Source organism: Passer domesticus, chromosome 3 (genome assembly GCF_036417665.1).
Source record: "Passer domesticus isolate bPasDom1 chromosome 3, bPasDom1.hap1, whole genome shotgun sequence".
Classification (NCBI taxonomy): Eukaryota; Metazoa; Chordata; class Aves; order Passeriformes; family Passeridae; genus Passer; species Passer domesticus.
Window position 1 is genome coordinate 88,996,109 of NC_087476.1, and position 7,868 is coordinate 89,003,976.

A 7,868-nucleotide genomic window follows, 5' to 3' on the forward strand; every position below is an offset into this window, starting at 1 on the left:
ACTTATAACATACATTTCTTCTTTCAAGGAGCAGCAGAAGCAGGGCTGCTCCATGATGGAGGATGAGGCAGGAGCTGAGGGTGACCACAGCAGGGCAGTGTCCTCACTCACTAGGGTACAGTCCCACAGCGGCTCAGCTGGACAAACAAAGCCATGTGCTGCAGACCCAGGCACATCCAGGGATGAATCAAGTCCAGGGATCATTCAGGGAGCCCAGGGGCCCTAGGACTCTGCCAGCCAGAGGCAGCAGGAGACAGGGCTAAATATAAGTGTACCAATCGCCTTAACCAAGAGACAGCTCAGCAGCTCAGGGTTGGGCTCAGGCAGAAGTGCTGGAGGGGCTTGAGGATTGAGGGTTCCCTAACAATAAATGCTCTCAGGCATCAAAATAAGCATCAACCAAAGATGCAGTCACAAGTGGCATGATGGAGAGGCCCTCCAGCTTCAGACTCTTGCTGAGCAAAATGGCTTTTATTGAAGTATTGCTCTAGATTAAATATGTCCCCAACTCTGTGTGGCAAATTCATTTGGGACATCCTAGATTGGCTGACCTGTGGTGTGTGGCAGGTGAGGTCTCTGAAAAGAACCTCCTGGCTGAATGTGCAGAATGAGAGCTCCAGTCCTGTGGTGGAGGTCTTAGAGATTTGTTCTAAGAATGGAAAAAGCTATCTCCACTGGGATGGAGACAATATAACAACGATACTCATTGAAAAAACAGTGCAGAGAAGTCTGTGCCTTCAATGACACGGATGTTGCAGCACAGGCATTTCCAAAGTGCAAAATCAACTCCCAGTTTGCTCTTGTGCAGACCTCTAAAAGGTACATTCTTTCCTTGAGTATGTTGACTTTTAAGGTATTAATCTCAATTTATACAAATATGAAGACAGATAAGATTCAGGTCCTTAAATTTAATTTTCAGTTGTCTTGAGATTATGTATGATTAATACCTGTTTCAATCTAAGTAAGCCCAGTATTGCACAAGCACATGTAATTAAATATGCAGGGCAGAGTGAAAGCTTCTTTGGCAGAGTGATAACTAACACAGGACAGCATTTGAACTTTTTATAAGATCCAGTGACACTCCAGCTCCCATTAATATGATGTACATAACACTAGCAGAGAACCAATCACTAATGTCTATTTCCTCCTCTGTGAAGCTGACAAATAGAACAAATTTACTTTTCCAAATGCCATCATTTTGCTACTAAACATGATAACCAAAAAATTTCTCATGAACATTAACCTAGTTTTGTTTTGCCCAATACTATTTGTGGGTAAACACCATGGTTATTTGACTAATGCATATATGTGTACAACAGTGTAAATGCATAATTTCTACTTTATAAAACCACAGTGATGCTCTTTGTCTTACATGAAAATTTCTGACTTGCTTACGACCTGAAAATGCCTTGACTTCATCCTTTAGACAAGGTGAAGTATAAATTGTACCTCTTGTGCTGTCATTTCACATCTCAGGCTTTTCTCTTCCATTATCACTTTTGTTGTAACTCTTCACCCACTTTTTTGAAGATATTATGAGCAGTATGGTGGGAGGAATGTTACATAAATGATTCAGGTGACACTTTGTACTAACTAGATGTCACGTTTTTTCAAAGTTGCCTTTTGGGTAGAAGATTCTCAGAGAAATGCTGATCTGTTAAACTATCAGGTTTATCCTACTGTAAAAAAGAAGAGAGGTTTTAAAAAAATTATGAAAAGCTTCAGCTCTATCCTGAAAGCTGTATCAGTCTTGATGACTGGTGTATAGGATTTACTGAATGTGGTTGAATTTGATTGCTAATGAATGGTCTTTTGACTCATCAAAGAAATCTTGGTTCTTACTTGTGACACCAATGCAAAACAATAATTAAAAGCTAAATACAAAATTAGCATGTAGATGAAACTGCTTTTTTTTTTTTAAGACATGGTCTGTTCAATACAGACTTGCTGCCACAGCACAGCTATGACAAGAAGTTGTGAATTTCTCGTCAATGCTTTTCTAAGTCTTCTGTAAACATATAAAGGGCTTCTGGCCAAATTCTTCAACATCCCTGCCTACTTTCTTCCTTACAAGTCAATGAGAATGAGGTGCTCAAATACCTTTCATTTAAAGTACTGTCTTTAGGAAAACAAGTGTAAAAACAAATAAAAATTAAAGCAAATTACAGCAAAAGAGAATGACACTTGAAACATGAATATTTAGATGAAAGTTAAGATTCTACTTAAATACAACATCACATAAAGCTGACTATATTTTTAAATACTTCTGTCAGTGAATTCTGGTAGGAAATAATGAGATTACAAAATGAAACAATAATGCTATAGTAATAAATAACTTACCCTGTACTGAATGCCCAGCCAAGTCTTGATTATCTCGCACAGATTGCTGGGTTGCTCTTGATTCATTCTGGCTTGAGTTTATGGGCAAGATATGGGCTACCCAATTTGCTGAGACCTATGGGTACCTTTTGATTTTTGAATCATGAGTTGCAATCTGCTGCAGCTTTGTGATTAAAGTGTAAATGAGTTATTCATAGATGATCAACTTCTTCTTTCTTGATGGTAATGAGGAAACACCTATCAATTTAAACATAAACAGGAAATTAAGAACCAAAGTAATGACCTTTTGCTAGCAAACATTTTCCTTTCCAATTACACAGGCAAATGAAGGATTACCCCTTAAAGGAATACCCATTGCATAAAAGCATAAGAAATATTTCTACAGAAGTATATAAATAAAAGCTCTAATAAAAATAATAGATGTAGTGTAAAACACCTGAGATTTTATTTTTACATTCAAAACCACTAACTCCAAAATAAGTTAACTGGTTCAAGTCTCCATGTCAGACATACATGCATTCATACATATTTTGGAGCCAGATTCCTCTGGCTCCAAAAGTTACATTATAAAAATTTTCCTTCAAAAGGGAATGCAGAGTAAACCTTAAACATTTATTTACTCTGAGCAAAGTAGAATATGCCTATCAGTACAATGAAGAGCACACATTAATATTTGATCTAACTTTGATACATTTAGTAATTATTTTCCAGCAAGATGAAACAACTGTTGCAATAAGGCAGCTGCAGAATGCAAAGGAAGGAGAAAGAAGAGTCACAAAAGTCTGTTTGCACTAGAAGAATGAAGTGCCTCAATTGTGGGCTGCTTCAGCAGATACTGAAGGCATGGAACTGTTTTGGTGACTTTAGCATGTTCAGAAAGAGCTCTTATTTAAAGGTATTCATCTGTCCATCCAAAAAGGCAATATTTTTGCAAGAAGATATTCTGAAACATCTGCTTGAGCCTACAAGACTGTCAGTAGTTGTCAATCATTGACTATTTTTAACAATTTCTTTCTCATTTCTGGGTCTTGAATTTCTGAGTTTTTTTCCTGTTAAAGTAGCCATTCCACCAAAAGATCTCATGCAATGTAGCATAAATGGTGAAATAATAACTCAGAACATGAAAAAATACTCTCCAAATATCACAATTAATAAAATTAAAGTAACGTTTCTTTTTTATTGTGGCTCTTATTAGATTTATATTGACGTAAATTCAGAAAATGTGAAACAGTTCTTTATGAATTTACCATGAGATTTTCAGTGTGAGTGAAGATTCATAACAAAAAACCCCATTATTCAAGATATTTGGGGAATCTAGAGAGAGTCTTTATATATGAGGTGTTTTCAGTGTCATAACAAATGCATGCCACAGACCCTCAAAATGAAATGACCTGAGCTCCAGCAGAATAAATAAAACTTGTTTAGAAAAGAATAGCGAACTGAATAGCAGAAATTTCTCCTTCCCTGACAGCTTTCCCCATTTCAGCACTCCAGTCTAGAATATCATTTTTAGAAGCAATGAAACTAAACTTGACAGAAGCTTAGACTGTGAAAAGTTATAAATAATTTGAACCAATCTAGGAGTTTGCATGCTCATAATTTTTATCACACTTCCATCCTCAAAAATATCATTAGACTAGCTGCTCTGTATTAAAGCAGTTCATCAGTTGAAGAATCTGAGTTTAAGTAATATGTATGACATTCATAGGAAGCCATCTGGCTTTTGTAACATCAAGGCAGGATGCCTTTTTGCTGCCTGATCTCCTGAGTGACAACCCATGTCCTCCTTGCTTCTCAGGGTATCTGCTTGATGTTATTTTAGATCCCAACTCTTCAATTCTCCTCTTCCCAGTTCCAAGTGATTCTTAGTGTTTTTGAGTACACTGGCACAGAAATTATCTTTCAAAACTCTATATTTCTTTCTTCTCTCCCACAGCTCTAGTGAAGGGACACCTGCTACAACAGATGTTTCTTTCACTTTGTCATGAAAAAGTCTGAGGGGAGGAAACACCAAACCTGGGGGCACAGCAGGGATTTACACCCAGCCAGGCCAGGAGCTGCGGTGGGCAGCACACCTAAGAGCCACCACGCACACAAAAATCACATCTGTGCTGGCCACTGAGGAACAGGGATCAGTTCATATCTGCACAGGGAGATATATGCTAGATTGGGAGGAACAGAAGAAGGCAGGAAAGATTAGATTTCTGACATGGCTTTGGAGTCCTCTACTCACCAAAGATTATCTGAATGCTTTGGGAATTTTTTCTCATAACACTACACCAAGACAAGAAGAAAAATCAATGTTCTGATTCAAAGCTCACATCTCACCCTCGAGGCTGCTGACCACTACACACATCAGGATCAGATGTCATCTAACATGATATTATAATTATTGTGATGAATTCTGCCTTTGGGATAGCAGGAATGAGCCTACCTACTGCACTGGGCAGGGTAGCCCCTGCTTCCAGTCTGCTACCTTGGGATAGCCAACTCCACCAGATAGCAGCACAAGCCTGGGAATCTCCTTGGCTTTAGCTTATATTGCTTTTAAACCTGCTTGCTATGTCTACACAGACACGCCTTTCAGTAATTGAAGACAAAGTCTGTTTTGGCTTGAGGATAAAGCAATTTATGTCTGCATCCATAGCTGGTCATGGGTTAAACTGCCCAAATGTCAGCTGACAATACACACTGTCAGTGTGCAAAAAAGTGCTCCCACTTTTCTCTCCACAGTGTGCTGGTCTGTAAAAATTTGGGTAGAATTTAAACATATACCAGCTATTTTGATAAGATACAGCCTTAGAAAATAATGAAGAATTGCTGGCATTTCTGCAGAAGGTGGATTCACACTGTGAATTTGTTATTTACTAGTATTTTTACTTTTACTTGTCTCTGGGCTTCAGGAAGGAGAAATGGAACTGAGAGGGAATTGTAGCCAAGAGGACATGTCGTTTGCAAGCCCTTGTTGTCTCTGAAAAATGCGTTAAATACTTTGCTTGATAAGTTTCTCCCAGGCAATTAATTACAACAAATGAAAAATGTAATTAATCCTGCCTGAACCTCCTCTTTCCTTCACATTTCTTTCTTGACATTCAGGAAAAGCACATGAACTGAAGCTAATTTTGGTTTTCAGGTCTCACCCAGTAGTTTCTGATGCCAAAACAAGACTTTATGTTTAGACACAGGAACACAGATTAAGGACTCGTCCCTGAACTGTTCACTTAGTGTGGACTGGAATCCTTGTCTATTTATCCTGGGGGATGAGGGGTTGTTACACTTGGGAAAAAGATAGAGACAAAAAATTGTATCTCTGGCAGTGCTGCCTCTTGTCCCACAGGGTAAAATAGCTACAGTAGCCACTCCACAGCCTGTCTGTGCCTCTGGTGGCCAAGCCCATATTGAAGGCTAAAGTCTTATTTCACGCATTAGACATCAAGTATAGTCACAAGAAATGCAGACAGGTGAACTGATTGGGTCTCTTTGGTACAAGAGACCCAATTCCTAATAAAATACTTGCTTTGGACAGGAGATTCAGAGAAAGAAATCCACTTCCAGACCTACAAAATGCATCATCAGTACTCACTTTGCTAAGTCCTTTGCTGTAATTTCCAGCAATTGACTTGGCTTTAGACAAGATGGAAAAGGATGGAATTAAGAAATATTACTGTGATGTGTGTTTCTCTGTAGACTAGTTTATACAAATTGAGAAGTGACAGGCCTTTCAATAACTTTTGAAGTTTTTATTTACTATCACTTTTCTTCCTCCTGACTCCACACACAGAACTAGACTGGTGCAACTTAAGACTTTATATTTTATTGAATATATTTTTATATATTTTTCAACTATATAGAAGCTGAATACCACAGAATACCATGGACCTAAGTTACGAAAATCAAAAGGCCTTTGGTCACATTTTACTATGGGTTTCATTATTTAATATTTCTGTTCCAGAAATATTCTGTTCCAGAAAGAAAGATACTATTTTGCAATATCTTCCCCCCCCCCCCCCCCCCCAGAGTCTTCTACCTCAGTAAAAACAAGAATTGAAAAATATGTCTTCAACTATTGGACTACTTATGTTATTTTCAAAAAAACACAAACCCAAACAAACCAAAAAAACCCACAAAACAACAACCCAAAAAAACCAAAAACCAAACACACAAAAGAAACCACAACAAGACAACCTACCCCCAGGAAACCAAACCTAACCAAAACAGAAAAGATAAAAACCCAACAAAATACCAGCTAACCAACCCCATATAATAGCAAATTTCTACATTTCCCCACTAACTTAAATAATTATTATTTTAAGTACTTTCCTGTTAAATACATATTACAGACATTTACTATAGCTCAGCAATGGTGCATTGGAATTATGGGGAGAACTCTGGAAACCCCACACTACTTGAAACTCTCAGCTTTGTCCTTGTTCTAAGTCTAAACCCTAACAAACACTCTTGGCCTTGGCTTATCTCAGAACACCCAGCCGTGGTCTACGTGAACTGGTCCTGGGGGGGAAATACTTCTGTCACCTAAACATTCTTTGGCAGCCCTTTTGCAGCCCAGCCCCAGCAGCAGGCCTGGGCCATCCCTGCACCCCAGCCACAACACCAGCCCAAGCTCAAGGCCGTGTCACAGGCTTTGCCAGGGTCACACTAAGGGCACAAACCAGCCCTCAGTGAGCAAACCTTGCAGCTTTCTCTGTCTTTCAGCAGCCCCTGGCTGCCATCTGGATGCTCAGTGTCTCCCACATAGCTTTACCCCAAGACCCACAGCAGTGACAAGCAGAAACCAGTTTTAGGGGAGAGCTCTTACAAGAGCCTGTGCTCTCCTTTGCCAGGCTCCTTCCTGCCCTACACCACCTGAAGCTCTTGATTTTGCAGTTACCCAATTATTTCCTCAAAAACAAGGGCTAGACTTTGACCAAGCCTTAGCCAAAGAACAGCATCATGGTCTACAGCAGCAAGCTGTCTGAGGAGCATTGTTTCTGCAGTCCACAGCATCCTTTGTCACCCCTGTGTAATCCAGCACCACTTGGAGCTGTATGTTTGCTCTCTCTGACCCTGTGCTTTGACAGTGTGTCTCCCTGAAACCCTCACCCATGGACCACAGGAGCAAGTTCTAACAGGAGCAGGAGTGGTGCTTGCAGAAACAGTGGTGTTTGTTTTCATTAGCAATATATTGCATTTAATGCACAGTGCTATAGATAAGTTATAACTTTATATTTTTAATCTAGGAAATTACCCTGGAAGAATATTTTAGTGGGTTGGTCTTTCTTTGTTTCGTTTTTTTTCTTTCTTTTTTTTTTTTTTTCTGGAGTGGCTTAAATTAAAGGGGCTGCTTTGCCTTGGGGATGCTAATATTTCATACTTACATTAAAATATAGATAAAGTGAAATACTATTTAATCGTTAAAACTGTACTTAATTTAGATTAAATTTAATACTTGATGGAAAATGTTAATTATTGTAATTTTATGTGCTGTTGCTTTATAGCATATTAATATACCAGAAGTACATCCACAGCCT